Below are 18657 nucleotides of genomic sequence, written 5' to 3'. Positions count from 1 at the left end.
TATATCACTTGTTACAATTACTGAAGTACAGTAGTTGTTTCATTTTTACTCCAATATCTTCATTATTGCTGCATCTCGTGTTGTGCATGTAACAAGTTGTGCTCATATGGTGCTCACCTGAAGCATGACCAAACACTACATGTATGTAGACAAAAATGTGGCGTTTGAAATCTAATCAAAAAGCTCGCCCCCAACAGATAAAAACACCAACTACATATTCATGTAAGGCTTTTAAGCAAGTTAGCCAAAGTTATCATATTGAATTTCTGTCAAATAAAATGAGGATTCCTTGCAACAAACACATTAGAGCATAACCAGTTAAAGTGCACCTGTATGTAGCCTTACAAAATTATAATACTAACTAATATTATGATTTCAAACAGAAGATTGCTTGCTTGAAAACATAGTTATTACAAAGTCCAGTATAGTTATACCACTGTACTCAAACAACTCTATTTGAAAAAAATTAGAATTTGAGTCAAGTGTTTACCCCTATAAAAAAATGATCATAACTACATTCCGATGTATGAATAATTGTAAGGTTTTCAGAAGCACTGTCTCTGGCTGTCAAAATGCAAATATACTTTTTTCTTTGTTTTTTTTTTTATTTTTAAAAGAAATAAAAAAACATTTCTAAAGGCGGACCAAGCCTCTGTGAATGATTTTAGAATGATACTAGATGGTAGTGCGGTGGGACCTCGCTACTTCGCGCTTCGACGTTCGCGGCTTCAGAGCTTCGCAGCCTGTAATGGTTAAAAAAAAAAAAAAAAGTTTTTCTTTTTTTTTTGAAGGGGCGTCGCTACTTTGCAGAATTTCACTTTTTGCGGGTGGTTTTTGTCCCCATTAACTGGGTCTAAAAATATAATAATTTAAAAAATAATAATAATAACAATAATAATAATAATAATAATAATTATAATATTAATTGTTTTTTACTTGCGCCGCACCGCGGGTACCGTTCGGTCGGGTTGGGTTAGGGTTAGGGTTAGGTTAGGAAGCAATCTTTCTTTCTCAAGGTCCCCCAAATTTGAGGCCCTTGAGAAAGTAAGTCTTTGCACTGGCCATTCAGGAAACTGGAGCGTTTCTTGTCTTACCTGCGTTTTTTTAGTCCATCTGGAAAGAGAGTGTTGACTTTTATTATCCAGTGTTTTTCTGCCTTGCGTCTTTCTTCTTGCGTCCAATTGCTGTTTGTTTGTAGGCCCCATATTTCTAGTGCCTGTAGTCCATGTTGTATGAAGTGGGCTACAAGGTGTGTGTTAGTTTCCCTGCTGTTCCTGATGTTGTAAATGTGTTGTGCTAATCTACATCTGATTGAATTTCCTGTCTCACCTATATATTTAATGTCACAGTGTTTACACTTTACGACATATATACAGTTTTCCGTAGTAGGTGTGAGTGTTTGTTTAATTAGGCAGTTCGTGTTGGTGATGGTGTTTCTAACTGTGGTGGCTTGTTTGTAGAATGTGGGGCCCCGTGTTCGTGTTATGTTGATTTCCGGTAATTTACTTTTTACTAAGTAATCTTTGAGGTTTTTGTTTCTTTTAACGGCTGAGATAATTTTGTAATCTTGGATGGGGTTTTGGGGTTTTTAAGGGTTATTGTTCTATCTTCGTTATTCATTATCCATTATCCGTTATCGGTCAGTTCATAATACGCTACAAAGCCTAGGAGCCGGGACACTTACTCTCAGCCAAAAGGCCAAGCTAAGGTCCTAGCCCTAAAGCCTTGCTGCGATCATTGCGAATGCACCGTTCCCGGAGGTACTGCAATACCAGGCCGATGCGTGGAGTGGACAGAGCAAGCTCTTATTCCATCTCCGGATTGCAAAAATCAAAGATCATGGCAAAGGCCAAGCTAAGGACTGACATAGCATCAAAGCCACAGTCCAAAAACAACAAGGCCAAAAGGCCAAGCTAAGGACGTAGCATCAATGTCTGTGTTCTGTAGTGTCTGGTTTATATTTTGTTTAATTTTTCTATTAGCAGTTTGGCTAAATGCTGAGTAGTTGCTTATCAGGGGGATGATTTTCTGTGTGTCCAGTTGCCCTGTGGTTAAAAATGTTTTACGGACTTGCCTGAGGAAAGATCTAGAGTATACCTCTTGGAGGTATCACAGATACCCCAAAAAAAGTTCAAAAGTAAAAGTTCTGCTTGAAATGCAAAATGCCATTTTTTTAAGTGTTCCTGGAAAGTATTTTCAAGAAACTTGACAATGTTCAACTGTTATTTACTAAGCAACGGTAAAAGCTGCGATGGGCTCCGGCACCCCCACATCCCTACTGAGGATATGCGGTGCAGATAATAGATTCTATATGTCTTATGCCTTTATAGGATCAGGACTCAATTTTCTGTAGGCCTTCAAAAATGAGTCAAAATGGCAAAAACTGTCTTCCCATTTAAGAAGAATGTATGGCATTGAATGAGTTTATTACAACTGAATAAAGGAAGTAGATACAAATCACTCACATAACAAAAAGGTTATAGCTGAAAACTTGATTATAGAATAGAATAGAATAGAATATACCTTTATTGTCATTGCTACAAATGGGCTAACATATTGTGACAACGAAATTGGGCATGACACTCCAGTTTTACACATTCATAGTGAGGTATGAGCAAGAAGATAAAGGAACAGAGAAGATAATGTTATAAGACAAGGGGGATAAGGCTATAGTTATAATTTACATGGTATTTACACAAGAAATGTCGGCATGTGGGATGTTACATACAGGGTTGTCGTGATAACGTTGGTATCGTAACGGTTGTGCAATATTGCATTTGGTGCAAAGTCATCATAGTGCAAAAATAGTCAGCATATGCATTGGTGCAAACATAGACATCATAGTGCAGAAACAGGAAATGGTCAGACATTGTGCAATTTGAGCATTAAACGTAGTGCAGTCGGCATGTGCAAGAACAAGACATGAGTAACATTATATTCGTATGAGGTAGTGTTGGCACGAGTTTTCAGTTTTTTTGTGCGGTGTCTGTTTGAGCAGTGAACAAACATAGTGCAGACAGCATGTACGTGAGTACCATTTTACATACGTGTGAGGTAGTATTTTGCAACAGTTTTCAATGTTTTGTGCGGTGTCTGTTTAGGGTGGTAATGGCTGTGGGGAAGAAACTGTCTCTGAGTCTGTTCGTTTTTGCTTTGTGTGACCTGTAGCGCTTGCCGGAAGGCAGCAGGTCGAAGAGATGGTGGCCGGGGTGAGAAAAGTCCTTGATGATGTTTTCTGCTCTGCTAAGGTAGCGAGAGCAGGCAATGTCCTCCAGACTGGGCAGAGAGCAGCCGACGATTCTCTGGGCTGTTTTGATGATCCTCTGGAGCTTTTTCCTGTCTGCTGCTGTGCACCCAGAATACCACACCGTGATGCAGTATGTTAGGATGCTCTCCACTGTGGCTTTGTAGAAGGACACCTGCAGCTGCTGTTTTAGGTTATTTTTCCTGAGCAATCTCAGGAAGTGCAGTCGCTGCTGGGCCTTCCCTACCACCGCTCTGGTGTTTGCAGACCAGGAGAGGTCGTCGGAGATGTGCACGCCCAGGAATTTGAACGAGTGGACTCTCTCTACACAGTCTCCCTTTATGATGAGTGGTGCTGGATTCCTGCCATTCCTTCTGAAATCCAGAATCAGTTCTTTTGTTTTTGTGGTGTTCAATATGAGGTGGTTTTCCGAACACCACGTTGAAAGTGACTCAACCTCATCCCTGTATGCCGCCTCGTCCCCTTCAGAGATGAGGCCGATCAAGGTGGTATCGTCAGCGAACTTAATGATAGTGTTTGTGGGGTGGGTCGGTGAGCAGTCGGAGCTGTAGAGGGTGAAAAGCAGGGGGCTCAGTGCACAACCTTGGGGGGAGCCAGTGTTCAGTGTTAGGGTGGGAGAGACGTGGGTACCGAGTTTCACCGACTGTGGGCGGTTGGAGAGGAAGTCCATTATCAAGTGGCAGATGGAGGGAGAGAGTCCTAGGTGTGCAAGTTTCTCCACCAGGATCTCCGGGATAATGGTGTTGAAGGCTGAGCTGAAGTCCAGGAAGAGCATTCTGGCGTAGCTCCCCCGGTGATCCAGGTGTTTCAGCACGGTGTGAAGTGCTGTGTTTATGGCGTCGTCAGTGGAGCGGTTTGCCCTGTAGGCAAACTGGTGGGGGTCCAGTGTGAGTGGCAGGGAGTTTTTGATGTGCCGGGACACTAACCTCTCGAAGCACTTCATGACCACAGGCGTAAGAGCTACAGGCCTGTAGTCGTTGAGGCTTTCCACTGCTGACTTTTTGGGGATGGGAATGATGGTGGAGGTTTTGAGGCAAGGTGGGACGGTCGCCTGTGACAGGGACCGGTTGAAGATGGTGGTGAAGACCCCAGCCAGCGGATTGGAACAGTCCCTGAGTACCCTCCCTGGTACTCCATCCGGGCCAGTTGCCTTCCTGGGGTTTATGGTATTCAGCGCACGCCTAACTTCGTGCTCCTGAAATGTGAGGGAGTTGCTGCTGGTTGTTGGTGGGTGTGATGTGGCTGTTTGTGGCCTACCAGCTTCAAAGCGAGCGAAGAACTGATTAAGGTCCTCAGCTAGTGAAGCCTCAGCCTCAACAGTTGCCAGGTTGTGGCCTCTGAAGTTGGTGATGTGTTGGAGGCCCTGCCACATCCTCCTCGGGTCATTCCTAGCGAAGAGGTGCTCGATCCTCCTTGTGTAGGCTGCTTTTGCTTCCTTGATGCCTCTCTTCAGGTCAGCCCTGGCCACCCCGTAAAGAGCCTTGTCTCCAGACCTGAAGGCGGTGTTGCGGTGTTTGAGGAGGGTGCGCACCTCGCTGGACATCCAGGGTTTTTGGTTTGGGTAGTTTTTGATTTTTTTATATACTGTGACTTCATCCGTGCAGTAACGGATGTAGGATAAAACAGTGTCAGTGAATTTCTGGAGGTCATGGTGTTCAAATACCTCCCAGCAAGTTTGATCAAAACAGTCCTGCAGCTTGGAGAGGGCTCCCTCAGGCCACGTTTGTATTGTCCCCGTTACAGGTTTTGTTTTCCTTCGGATGGGGGTGTATGAGGGGGTAAGGGATAGGCATAGGTGATCCGAATTTACTAGGTGGGGGAGGGGGGAAGCTTTGTATGCGTTTTTGAGGTTGCTGTAAACGCGGTCCAGAGTTTTTTCACCCCTTGTTGCACAGTTCACATGTTGATAGAATTTTGGAAGAACAGTCCTTAAACATGCCTTATTAAAGTCGCCAGCGATAATGAAAGCTCCGTCGGGGTGTGCAAGCTGTTGAATGTTTATGGCAGCGAGTAGAAGGTTTAGCGCTGTGCTAGCGTTAGCATCCGGAGGAATGTAAACAGCTATCACAATGAGCACAGTTAGCTCTCGCGGTATATAGAATGGTCTACACGATACCGCCAGAAACTCTATATCGGGCGAGCAGTGTGCATCAATAATTCTGCTGTTATTGCACCACGCATTATGTACGTAAATGCATAGTCCCCCACCTCTTTTTTTGCCGGAGTCTTCGTTGCGGTCGTATCGGTGTAGCGTGCGTCCTGTTAGCTGAACTGCAGCGTCGGGGATCCGCGGGTCAAGCCATGACTCCGTGATCACAAAAATGTTGCTATTCCGTACGAAGTTGTTAGTAGCTATCCGCAGCTCAAGCTCACTGATTTTGTGTACGATGGATCTGGCGTTGGTCAGGAAGATACTCGGAAGCGCTTGTCGGTGTGGTAGTCTTTTTAGCTTCTTCGCTAGGCCTCCCCGAGAACCTCGTTTTTGTTTACGTTCCCTCCGCCGTCTCCGTCGCTTGTTGGGCGGGCAGGTAACCCAGGGAGATCCCGGTGGTCTTCGTATGTCCTTTGGGATGTTGTTGTTGGTGTTGTAATCGTGAAATGAGTCGAAATCTAATCTTAGACCCAGGTTAATAAGTTCCTGGCGACTTAAGGTGATAGTTGCCGAACAGGTATTTATCAAAGAAAGGATGAGAGATAAAAGAACACTTAAAGTAAAAAGATTTACTGGAGAGCCACGTGAAGCCGCTGCGTATAGTCGCGCCGCCATGTTGAAAAAATGCAGTGAGAAATGTAAATATTGTAAATATTGCATAAAGTTTTTTTTTAAAATGTGTTACATGAACTATCCTCCCTATTACCCCAAAATCATTTCTTATTGCTCAGTATGCAAACTCAAGCTAACAGAGCAAGACATTTGCATCGACAAGAAACTCCTCCCAACACAAACATAAAGCATTGATTGATTCATGTGGCTTCAAACCAAACAATTTTTAAAGCATAGCGCCAATCGAAGTAGCTCTCACTGGGATATAACAGGTTCTTGCACAAGTATACATTTTATTTATTTTTATTGAACCACACCTTCTGGAGGACTGTGAGGAATCTCCAAGTACGACAGTGATCACACTGCAGTGCAGACTGATGGTGATGATGCATGAGGGACATGACGTTTGGCTTCAAAACTCCCGGCCCCTTTTTTTTTCGTTTGAAAGAAGGTGAGCCGGAAATATGTTCATGCTGCAGTTTGGATATCAAGTTGCAATTTGCAAGTGTGGAGAGCTTAGGGTATTGTCAGCTCTTCTACAGCCGTGTATTTGTTTAATACTTTTGCTATATATTTTAAGATAAGCTTTCATTACACTGTATAATATTAGATTTTATTGTATAATATTATATTTTATTGTATAATATTATATTATATTATATTATATTAACAATCCATCCATTATTTGCACCGCTTAGGGCCCGGTCACACAGCCGTTTGCGTCTGTATCGAGGCTGAATCACGGCCAGAAATTTCTGCCTGTGAAGCAGACGCTGTTGGTCGCTTTGAGATCGCCATACAGACGAGATACAGCAGTGCTTTACACACAGTCGGAAATTCACACGTGGTTGGCTGCGCGAAAAAGTTTTGCGCTGCTCAAAACTTTAGACCACGTGTGACCGCGGGCGGCACACGTGGTACACACGAGGTAATGACGCGGTACGGACACGGAACGACGTGCTACGGCCGCGGCCAGGAGTGGTTACACGCGGGTAGGACGCGAAATTTTAGCGGGTAATCGTGGGTGGAGCACGGTCATAGCACGTTTGTTCTGCGCCTGTATCGCGGTGTTATCACGTGCATTAGCGTGTGTAACGCGTGTGACGGTCAAACGCCTTTCTCCGCCTACATACAGCGCGATTTGCCGAGCACACATCAGTTGCGCTCGAGACGTCAAGGGGTGAACATGGATCCCTGTCACTGTAGTGACCTCGTCTTAATCCATTTTTATTTCTTGACATTTATTTTCATTTAATAACAAGATAATAAAATAAAAATGAAAAACTATTACAATAATAACATATTGGCTTCTTCGGTGCCATTGCTTGAAATCTTGATCTTCACGGGACTGTGTCTTGAGCGGTTATGATTTCTACAGCCCGGTGTTGTCCCGAGAAATGCATCCCTGCCGAGATTTGCATCCCCTCGCTACTATAACCACTTTTACTTTGTTTTATCTCACTTTTATATCATTTTTCGAGAATGTGATGGCGAAGATATAACCAAAACCACTTCGACTTGCATTTGTTGGGAATGTATACAATTTAAACCATTCTGTCTTTGTATTTGTTGTGAATGTAATCGAAAGGTAATGTACACCGTATATAAATCACTTTTGAGAACTGTTATGCACTCTACCATAAAGCTTATTATGCTGAAATAAGCTTTATGGTAGAGTGCATAACAGTTTCAATACGAGCGATTTGAATAGAAAAAGGCAAAATAAACATGTTACCTGCTCAAAAGTGATTTATATACGGTGTGCATTACCGTTCGATTACATTCACAACAAATACAAAGACGGAACGGTTTAAGTTGTATTACATTCCCAACAAATGCAAGACAAAGTGGTTTTGGTTATATATTCCTGAAAAGTGATATAAAAGTGAGATAAAACCAGGTCAAAGTGGTTGTAGTAGCCAGGGGATGCAAATCTCGGCAGGGATGCATTTCTCGGCACAACACCGACTCGGACGCTTTTATACCCGTGGTCCACACGCGGAAATGACGCGGAAATGACGCGGAAATGACGCGGAAATGACGCGATGAGGAAGCGGAACAGTCGCCGGCGTCTGTTTTGCGGGCATACCACCGATGAACAGCGGCTGTGTGACCGGGCCCTTATTCTCAGTAGTGTCGCTGGGTTGCTGGAGCCCATCCCAGCTATCTTCGGGCAGTGGGCAGGGGACACCCTGAACTGGTTGCCAGCCAGTCGCAGGGCACACAGAGACAGACAATTTGCTCGGTCATTCACACCTAGGGACAATTTTGGACCGACCAATAAACCTGACGTGCATATTTTTGGGAATATGGAAAGAAACCAGAGTGCCCGGAGGAAACCCATGCAAGCATGGGGAGAACATGCAAACCCTACACAGGAAGGTTGGTAGCTGGATTTGATCCCATGACCTCAGAACTGTGCCGCGGACGCGCTAACCACTCATCCGCTATGCCGTCCTATATCTCATCTCATCTCATCTCATTAGCTGCACCGCTTATCCTCAGTAGGGTCGCGGGGGTGCTGGAGCCCATCCCAGCAATCATCGGGCAGTGGGCAGGGGACACCCTGAACTGGTTGCCAGCCAATCGCAGGGCACACGGGGACAGACAACTCACTCGCTCAGTCACACCTAGGGACAATTCGGACCGGCCAATTCACCTGAAATGCATGTCTTTGGAATGTGGGAGGAACCGGAGTGCCCGGATGAAACCCACGCAAGCACGGGAAGAACATACAAACTCCGCACAATTCGGATTTGAACCCACGCAGGAGGTTCCCACGACCTCAGAACTGTGCCGCACACGTGCTAACAACTGCGCCGCCGTGCTGCCCCCGTCCTATATCATATGATATTATTTTTGGAAATTCTAGGTTACACTGTAAAAGGCATGGTCCAAGATAAGCTCTGGCTTCTTCCTGCCAGCCATTTTTCTTTCTGTTTTCTTAAATGTTTTATAATGTTTTTGATTTTGATTACATTGTAACCATGAAAAACAGAGGGGAAAACTGTAAAAAAGTAATCCATTGTCCGGCTTGTGACTAATCAAAATGTATGATCGTGTCGTCAGAAATACAGAGGCTCAACAACGACAAGCGCAAAATACATATTTCAAATCACGTAAACTGTTGTGTAAATTGATCGCTATTGATACTCGACAACCACAGGTTCCGTCTATCCCTCGACAGTTTTACCTCGTTGTTCTGAAACGACCCTCAAAAAACTTACTACAGCCTTATAACACGCAGCAGCTAAACATTTTAGTGTACGGAAGGGGAGTCTTTGTTCAAGTCAGCTTTAACGCTGTCAATCAGGGATATTGTACAGCTGCAGCGACGTCATTGACAACCCATCTATTAACTGGAACAGACCCGGGGAGATCAAGTTTTATTTTATCTTATTAGGCAAAGGCCATCATTTTTGTAATAACCTTTAGGCTAAATAGCACAATACCCAAATATTTGACTTACTTTCTTCGGTCTCACCACTCCCATAAACTGAGGTATAAAATGTGCAGCTGTTATATACCTTTCTTTTTTTTACACGTGCAACACTTTGCACACCACGCCCTGGAGTTCAAATGTTATTGAAAGATGCGAGTTGATGTGATTACGTCAGTTTGCAAAGACCACCGCAGGTTGCACCAGGTCTCATCAACTCACCAAAAGTCCACCGCAGAATCTGTCTCGCTTGCATTCACGCCAAGTTAGAAGAGAGCTCAACACCTTTCTAGGATTTGCCGTCAATTCCCACTTTGAGGTATTGGCAAACCTCCATGTGTCGAAAGGAGATGGAGGATAACAAATATCAGGTAGTTAAACTTCATCAAAATTCACGCACGCGCTAACCACTGCGTTGCCCTGCTGCCCTATCAATTATATCGTGCATGTCAATATACTTTGAGTTCGATCCAAATATTGGAATACCACATATATTTTGAAAGTCTTTGAAATGTGTCTTTAAAAAACACGTGATCCTTAGCAGTCAATACAGATTTGTTTTGTCTATAGTCCCTAATAATCTTAGGGCCAGACTGACTCCCTTGCCTTGCTGAGTGTATTTATTTTGTTTTGACAAAAAACTCAAAAAGACTTGGAAACTGTTGACGAATGTAAACGAAAAAAAGTATAATGACCCTTTCAAATCAGTGACGTGTCATCATGAAATTATGAAATCAGAAATATATTCAATATATTATATGGTTATTTATCATTTAACTTAAAAAAATTGGGATATTCTTTGTTCAAAATGGCAACATTTTCAGATAATCTTATAAATGTTATTAGTACAATTAGTACGACTCAAGCCATCCACTATTTCGTTATCGTTGCATGGACTTTTTTCATAATAAAGGATCACATTACTATTAATGCTTTTATTCAAAAGAGGCAGCCCATCAACCAAATGTATTAGTTAAAATGAGACAAATAAATGTTTTATCTATGCTACAGTTTATTTTTTTCTTTCTTACTCTACCAATCAAACGATGAATAAGATGTAGATTTATCTATTTATGAGTCTGCCTCGCCAGACACAAACCTCACCAAACGTCACTGCTTCAAATATGTTCCATTCCCAAATAAAAAAGGCTAACAATGGATTGGGACTGCCACAGGACTTGGAAGCTTACACAACAATCCCAAGAATGATTAAGTTTGAGATGACTGAAAAGCACGGGGAGGTTTGATTCCCTAAGGGCCACTGAATTTTGCCCCCACCCACCCCTGTTTCTTTTTTTTTTGGTCTGCACTTTTTCATAGTCCTCTCACTCCCAGGTCTGCACAGCTGTTTGTGGGCCAGGGGCTTCTTACTCCAGAGCCCAGATGAAAGAGCTGCCATAAGCAGCCCTGCAGGTAGGTCTGCTAAAGCCATTGCTCCGGCTGTCCACTGCCCACCACAAGAAAAAAAAAATGCATGGGGAACCAGAGAGGAGAGGAGGGTCCACGGAATATTGAGGGTGAGAATGAAAACAAGGACACTGTTAAAACAGATGGACAAAGACTAAGTTATGAGAGAATGATGGAAGAAAGGGAATAGATGAGAAAACATGGACCAAAGTGCGGGGGGAAAAGTGCGAGAGATTCTGTCTACTTGCTCCCAGACCTCCCGCCTCCTCGCCACCCCCGATACAAAGAATGATGTCTGCTTTTATTGACTTTGTTAAAGCTTTTCTATGCGACTTCCTATGTGTTTACAAGACAGTAAATGAAAGATGGGGGTTAAGGTACGAATCATACAAGGAACTCAGTGACATTCCGAGTTTTCACACACAAGTGCATACGTCATAACTAAAAAAAAGGTTTTTCATTAGACATAAAGTTAAGGATTGTTCTCACATAAATCTAAAATAAAAATGAGATACAGAATGTTGCTGATGACTAAATTCTACATACCCATCACATCCATATTCTATAACATTCAGCTGGACCTTATAAAAATGAATAGTATTTATAAAATGAATGTGGCTGATGAACTTACATTTTTAACTATGTGCTGTCGCGTAACTGAAAGGGACATTGAGTATTATTTAGCACCTCCTGAAAAAAAATATTCTTATCTATCATTGTTCGTAAGTCGAATGGTCGTAAGTAGGGGAGCTTCTGTATGTATGTGTGTGTTGTGTGAAACAGAAAATAAATAATATAGTTAGCACAACAATAAAATTCAAGTGTAAGGGCCCGGTCACACAGGCGTTTGCGTCTGTATCGCCGGTAAAATTTTGCGTTTTTTTTTTGCCCGTGGTTGCCCGCGATGGAAAATGCGCAAAATTGGCCAACCCGCTGTCCATCGGTGGTATGCCCGCAAAACAGACGCCGGCGACTGTTTCGCTTCCTCATCGCGTCATTTCCGCGTCATTTTTTCGTGTGGACCATGGGTATAAAAGCTGCCGAGCCGGCGTTATGCCGAGAAATGCATCTTTGCCGAGATTTGCATCCCCTCGCTACTACAACCACTTTTACCTCGTTTTATCTCACTTTTATATCACTTTTAGGGAATTTAATGGCAAACATATAACCAAAACCACTTCGTCTTGCATTTGTTGGGAATGTAATACAACTTAAACCATTCCGTCTTTGTATTTGTTGTGAATGTAATCGAACGGTAATGCACGCCGTATACAAATCACTTTTGAGCAGGTAACATGTTTATTTTGCCTTTTTCTATTCAAATTGCTCGTATTGAAACTGTTATGCACTCTACCATAAAGCTTATTTCTGCATAATAAGCTTTAGGGTAGAGTGCATAACAGTTCTCAAAAGTGATTTATATACGGTGTGCATTACCGTTCGATTACGTTCACAACAAAAACAGAGACGGAATTGTTTAAGTTGTATTACATTCCCAACAAATGCAAGACGAAGTGGTTTTGGTTATATGTTCGCCATTACATTCCCTAAAAGTGAGATAAAACAAGGTAAAAGTTGTTGTAGTATCGAGGGGATGCAAATCTCGGCAGGGAATTCTCGGCATAACACTGGGCTGTAGAAATCATAACCGCTCAAGACACAGTCCCGTGTAGATCAAGGTTTCAAGCTATAGCACAGAAGAAGCCAATATGTTATTGTTGGAATAGTTTTTCATTTTTATTTTATTATCTTGTTATGAAATGAAAAGAAATGTCAAGAAATAAAAATGGATTAAGACGAGGTCACTACGGTGACGGGGATCCATGTCCACCCCTTGACGTCTCGAGCACAACTGACGTGTGCTCGGCAAATCGCGCTGTATATACGCGGAGAAAGGCGTTTGACCGTCACACGCGTAACACGCTAATTTCACGTAATAACACCGCGATACAGGCGCAGAACATGCTATGACCGTGCTCCACCCACGATTACCCGCTGAAATTTCGCTTCCTACCCATGTGTAACCACGCCCTGGCCGCGGCCAGAGCACGTCGTTCCGCGTCATTTCCGCGTCATTACCTCGTGTGCCGCCCGCGGTTAACACGTGGTCTAAAGTTTTGAGCAGCGCAAAACTTTTTCGCACGGCCAACCGGGTGTGAATTTCCGACCGCGTGGAAAGCACTGCTGTATCTCGTCTATATGGCGATCTCATAGCGTCCAACATCGTTTGCTTCACGGGCAGAAATTTCTGGCCGTGATTCAGCCTCGATACGCCCGTGAAAGGCTTGGTGACCGGGCCCTTAAGTTTTGTGCAGCGCAAAACTTTTTCGCGCTGCCAACCGCGTGTGAATTTCCGACCGCGTGTAAAGCACTGCTGTATCTCGTCTGTATGGCGATCTCAAAGCGTCCAACAGCATCTGCTTCACAGGCAGAAATTTCTGGCCGTGATTCAGACGCAAACGGCTGTGTGACCTGAAGTCCTGAGCAACATTATTTGTTGTGAACAACATTAATGTTATTTTTAGTGGACAGTAAGAGACAAAATGACCCCCCTCTGAAATGGCTTTAAAACAGATGTTTTACAACAAGTATTCCTATTTTCTTGCAGGTGCCGCCAATGATAAAAAAAAGAAACCCTGGATAGTTTTTTTTCCATATGTGTCATGATTACCCAAGTGGAGTCACCTGGGGTAATCATGTGGCGCGCTGGAATGTGCTTCCTGATTGGTCAATGCTCCCCTTTTAAACGCGTTACGCGGAGAACTCCTTGTCGGAGGATTCACATCTGTACCCCGTATGACGCTCCCGATTACCTGTGCCTTGTTTACCTGATTCTCTCTGCCTGCCTCCGATCCGACCTGCTCCGTCCCAAGCTACGATCATCTCTTCAGTCCCGGTAAACTCAACCTGCTTCCGTCCCACGCTACGATTGGCTACGTCGTCCGAAGTTTCCCGCTAACCCTTGTGTTTCCCCAAATAAAAGTATTGTACGAACGCTCTGGGGTCTCCTGCTCTGTTCTGGTAATCCTCGTGACAGAATCCTCCGACCAGAATGGACCCCGCGTTCGTACATCTGCCCCCTGACCGCTATAAAAGTCTGAATCAGCAGCGCGATTCCTGTTGTGCAGTTCGGCAAGTCATTTCCGACATGGCGAAATTGGCTAAGGCACCTCCGGCCGTATGACTGCGAACGACTCCCATGCCTGCCTGCTCGACTCCCAAGCCTGCCTGTTCGACTCCCAAGCCTGCCTGTTCGACTCCCAAGCCTGCCTGTTCGACTCCCAAGCCTGCCTGTTCGACTCCCAAGCCTGCCTGTTCGACTCCCAAGCCTGCCTGTTCGACTCCCAAGCCTGCCTTGAGTCTGGACTCTTCTGAATCTGACCCCCCTGAGTCTGGACTCTTCTGAATCTGACCCCCCTGAGTCTGGACTCTTCTGAATCTGACCCCCCTGAGTCTGGACTCTTCTGAATCTGGACTCTTCTGAATCTAACCCCCCTGAGTCTGGACTCTTCTGAATCTGACCCCCCTGAGTCTGGACTCTTCTGAATCTGACCCCCCTGAGTCTGGACTCTTCTGAATCTGACCCCCTGAGTCTGGACTCTTCTGAATCCGACCCCCCTGAGTCTGGACTCTTCTGATTCTGCCTGTCCTGATCTGCCTGTGTTTCCCTGTGACGTGTCTTGGGTTAAAATTATTTTTATTTTTTTTCCTGGGGAACTTCTGGAGCCGTTCCTTGAGGGGGGGGTTCTGTCATGATTACCCAAGTGGAGTCACCTGGGGTAATCATGTGGCGCGCTGGAATGTGCTTCCTGATTGGTCAATGCTCCCCTTTTAAACGCGTTACGCGGAGAACTCCTTGTCGGAGGATTCACATCTGTACCCCGTATGACGCTCCCGATTACCTGTGCCTTGTTTACCTGATTCTCTCTGCCTGCCTCCGATCCGACCTGCTCCGTCCCAAGCTACGATCATCTCTTCAGTCCCGGTAAACTCAACCTGCTTCCGTCCCACGCTACGATTGGCTACGTCGTCCGAAGTTTCCCGCTAACCCTTGTGTTTCCCCAAATAAAAGTATTGTACGAACGCTCTGGGGTCTCCTGCTCTGTTCTGGTAATCCTCGTGACAATATGCTCACAAAATCAAATCAAAAATCCAATTTCTCAATAAAAGAAAGGGAAAAAAGAGGTGACGCTGATGCGGTTGTCACTGGAGTCATTCAGTAAAGTTCTTATCCAGTTCCCTAAACTATTTTTTCCGACATCAAGGCGACCACGCCTGACTGTCCCCGACTCCAACAGAATTTTCGTAACGTTCCTATGTGACATAGAAGTCTAACGATTCTAAAGATCATAAAATTTGAGCCCAAGGCCGACTATCATTGCCTTTCACCTGCTCATTAAATTCATATATATCTGTTGAAAACAAAATTAGTTTGTGAGTCAATTGTTGTCCGTCTATGCGTGCCTGCGATTGGCTGGCAACCTGTCCAGCGTGTCGCAAGCCTACTGCCTAAACTCAGCTAGGATGTTCTCCAGCCCCAAATGGATCCTTAAATGGATTAGTGGCTGGAGAAAGTATAAATGATAAACATTAAAAATTAAAAAGAAGAAACTGAAATTGATAAAATATATAGAAGAATTTACCAAAAATCTGTTTTCTTGTCTTATAGATTCCAAATGTAAAAGAGATTTCATCTAACAAAGGTATTTCAATTGCTCTTGTTGAGTTACTCCTTTAGTAAAGTGATTCCCAATTCAGGGATTCCTTAACCACCTAGGTTGTCAGGGCAACACCGAGGAGGTGACATCCTGGCAGCTCTGTCAACTGTTGATGGCCTCAGTTTAGATGGTATAGTTCGCAGCAGTCCATTCCTTGATGATGTCAGTCCAATTCTTTTTCTTCCACTAGTCCTACCCCCTTAGACTGTGCCCTGAAAATGACCTTGGCCAGCCCTGAAGATTTTCTGATGTGACCATTCCACTGTTTTTTTTTTCCGCACACAATTCACAACAGTTCTTTGTAGGGTCCAATGTGCCCTCTGTTGTTTCATCTATCACATGCGCATATGTAGTTTATGGTTTCTTGTAGCACCACAGCTCCATTGCCTAGTTTTTCTTTCCAGCTTTCCTGTAAGAAATCCATATCTTGCGAGTGTAGAGGAAGATGGAAGAAACCAGCGCTTGCATGAGTCTGATCTTTGATTTTACAGCAGTGTTCTTGTCTCTCCAAACGGCTTTACCTCTGGCAAGTGCAGCTATGGTGTGAGCTATCCGGGGCATGACTTCTGGTTCTGACCCTTTTTCTAAAAACAACTCTGAGGTATTTAAAATCTGGTGATCGATTCAAGCTTCTGGTGGTTGATGGGGATATATGTGGTGATACCTTTGGGGTTGTTGGTAAATACTTTTGTTTTTCTGTGCTGATTTCCATCCTATACTTGGTTGATGCTTTGTCAAGGCTATTGACCAGATCTTTGAGTCATATTTAGAAGTGAGTGTACTTTTTTATGTCTGTTAGGTTTCACATTCGATAATTCATAAAAAAATAAACTCAATAAATATAAATATCACAAAGTTTTTGCAGTCTTTTGGATGTGGGTGGTGTGGTTTTCTTACATTTCAGAAAACACTTCCAATGGCCCTCAGACAGAAAATACCTTCAATGACTCTACATTCAATATTTTATGAGGCAAGGTATCCTAACTATCATCGTGGGGGCTTTTGCTAGTGCATGGTTCAAAGATGACTTTTGGCAGAGGTAAAATTGATTTTCTCTCAATGCTCCATTGACAATCCCACATGATTGACTGACAACCAGTCTGGTGTGTAGTCAGTCCCTAGTCAAATGGAATGGATTTTTTTTACCTGCACATGCAACACAATAATGAAAAGGGACTGAAGGAACTATCACTCTTGGCCATTTTATATTTTTTACATAACAAACCACTTTACTTTGGAGGTTTTCCTGCACCTGATGACATCCCAGTCATCTAAGTCTCTACTACTACTACTACTCTACTACTACTACTCTACGACTACTTTATGTTAGAATAATGAAATGTGTCACTGCAGGTAGTCGTATAATTTTTTTAGTTTTCCAGCTATATCAGTTTAATTCTTTTAAATCTTCACATTAACATTTTAGTCAAGTTAATGATGTAATGGTAATGAGTGCACATCATAATTATCTAGTCATTGTTCAAACTCTGCATTCTGATCAAACCACCTGCAGGATTTAGTCTGGACAAAGGACTAGTGTGAAGCTGGTGCCTGGTTATATTCCACTAACATCTGTGTTCTGCTCCTTCTGTATATAAATGATTGTCAATCATTTTAAAAGTGCACTTGTCAAGCTTCTAAATTCTTGTTTTGTACTCACAAGCCCAGAATATTCTGTATTGTTCGTTCTATTGCAATAAAAACCTCAAACTGCCCACTCCAGCCCTTGTCTAAAGCAGTGTGGTGAGAGACTGTCAGGTGTGCCGTGAGAAATTATCCAATGTCGCTTTTTAAAATTGTAGAATTTTATAAAAAAATTATGAATCATTTTCTGCAAATAATATGCCATTGTCAAGTGTCTGTGTTGTAAAAACTGGGGGTATTACAAATTATATTGTAATTAAACATACTGTTCAGTGTCATTTTATAACATTTTTGGTTAATAGTGTGCCCTTGCTCAAAAAAAGTTGAAAAACACTTTTACTTTTAAAGCATCTCATCTTGTGACCCGGATGTTGATTCAAACAGATAAAGTAAGAAAAGGTCTGTCCTCCTTCAATCAAATATAAACCGATATTTGTGTCTTAATAAGTTGTGGTGCTTTGAAAAAAAGTTGATTATTAAAAAAAGTAATTGAGAAGATTTCTACAATCAAGAATATATATTTCCGTGTATGCAAATTAATATTAGGAATTCCACCACCACCATTGACTGAGCTCTGCATCGGTATGCTTGTGCGATGATCAAATAACCAAAATCAGGTTATACCACATACACCACAGGTTCGGTAGGCTTTTAGTTGGTTTAAATTCTGGTATATAACTAATACAAATAAATAGGTACCCTCTCGAAAATGGGCCCCTGCACCTCAGGGGTCTATCCTTAAACCAAGTACACTTTCTGACATGGCTATAGCAAACCCCTAGCGTAGCACAAGAAGCAAATAAAACTCCAGTAAAAACCTTTCAAATGTGTTTACGCTAAATCAAGTGATTAAAAAAAAGAAAAAGCATACTCTGTGAAGTGTGAGGTAGAGGATTAAGGAAACAAAACATGGTGAGCCAGGAAAAACAATATTGAGAGACAAGGTGTTATAAACCAAACTTTTTAAATAAATGGACATTGTGTAATATTAACTGTAACCACTAGGTATTGCTGTAATGTGTAGTGCGGGGGTTTTGTTGAAACTGAGAGCTACTCTTCATAACGGTTTAGTGCAAAAGAGTACCATTTTGATAAATATTTATGAAATAACAACTTGTATCAATACTATGTTTTTACCATGTTATTACCAGGTTGTATTTATTAGAATTTTAGTCAACCACTAAAAGATCATGTCAGTTAAAAATCAAATTTTCTACAAAATCGTAATAACCCATTACTGGTAAGTTATTTTCAAAACCTGTCTGCAAACTACTCAGGTGTTCCACTGGTGTCGTACAACAGAAAACAAGTGCTACAAAGTACAAAGAAGAACAACATAATCTACAGAGAATCAAGGTGACCAAACTGCACATTTTTTCTTGTGTTTTATTTTTTGCCCAGCCTTTCAAAGGGTTGGTAT

At 42.8% G+C, this 18657-nt stretch overlaps 1 non-coding gene across 1 annotated transcript; it reads right to left on the bottom strand.

The window, feature by feature from the left end:
* Positions 1-1738: 1738 nt before the first annotated feature.
* Positions 1739-1921, bottom strand: LOC148361673 (U2 spliceosomal RNA). The gene has a single exon (XR_015851228.1). It is a non-coding gene; the product is annotated as a U2 spliceosomal RNA (small nuclear RNA).
* Positions 1922-18657: the final 16736 nt, after the last annotated feature.

This window comes from Urocampus carinirostris, chromosome 8 (assembly GCF_059441175.1).
Source record: "Urocampus carinirostris isolate Australia breed hairy pipefish chromosome 8, RoL_Ucar_1.0, whole genome shotgun sequence".
NCBI classification, from domain to species: domain Eukaryota; kingdom Metazoa; phylum Chordata; class Actinopteri; order Syngnathiformes; family Syngnathidae; genus Urocampus; species Urocampus carinirostris.
This window is presented reverse-complemented; position numbering and strand designations above follow the sequence as displayed.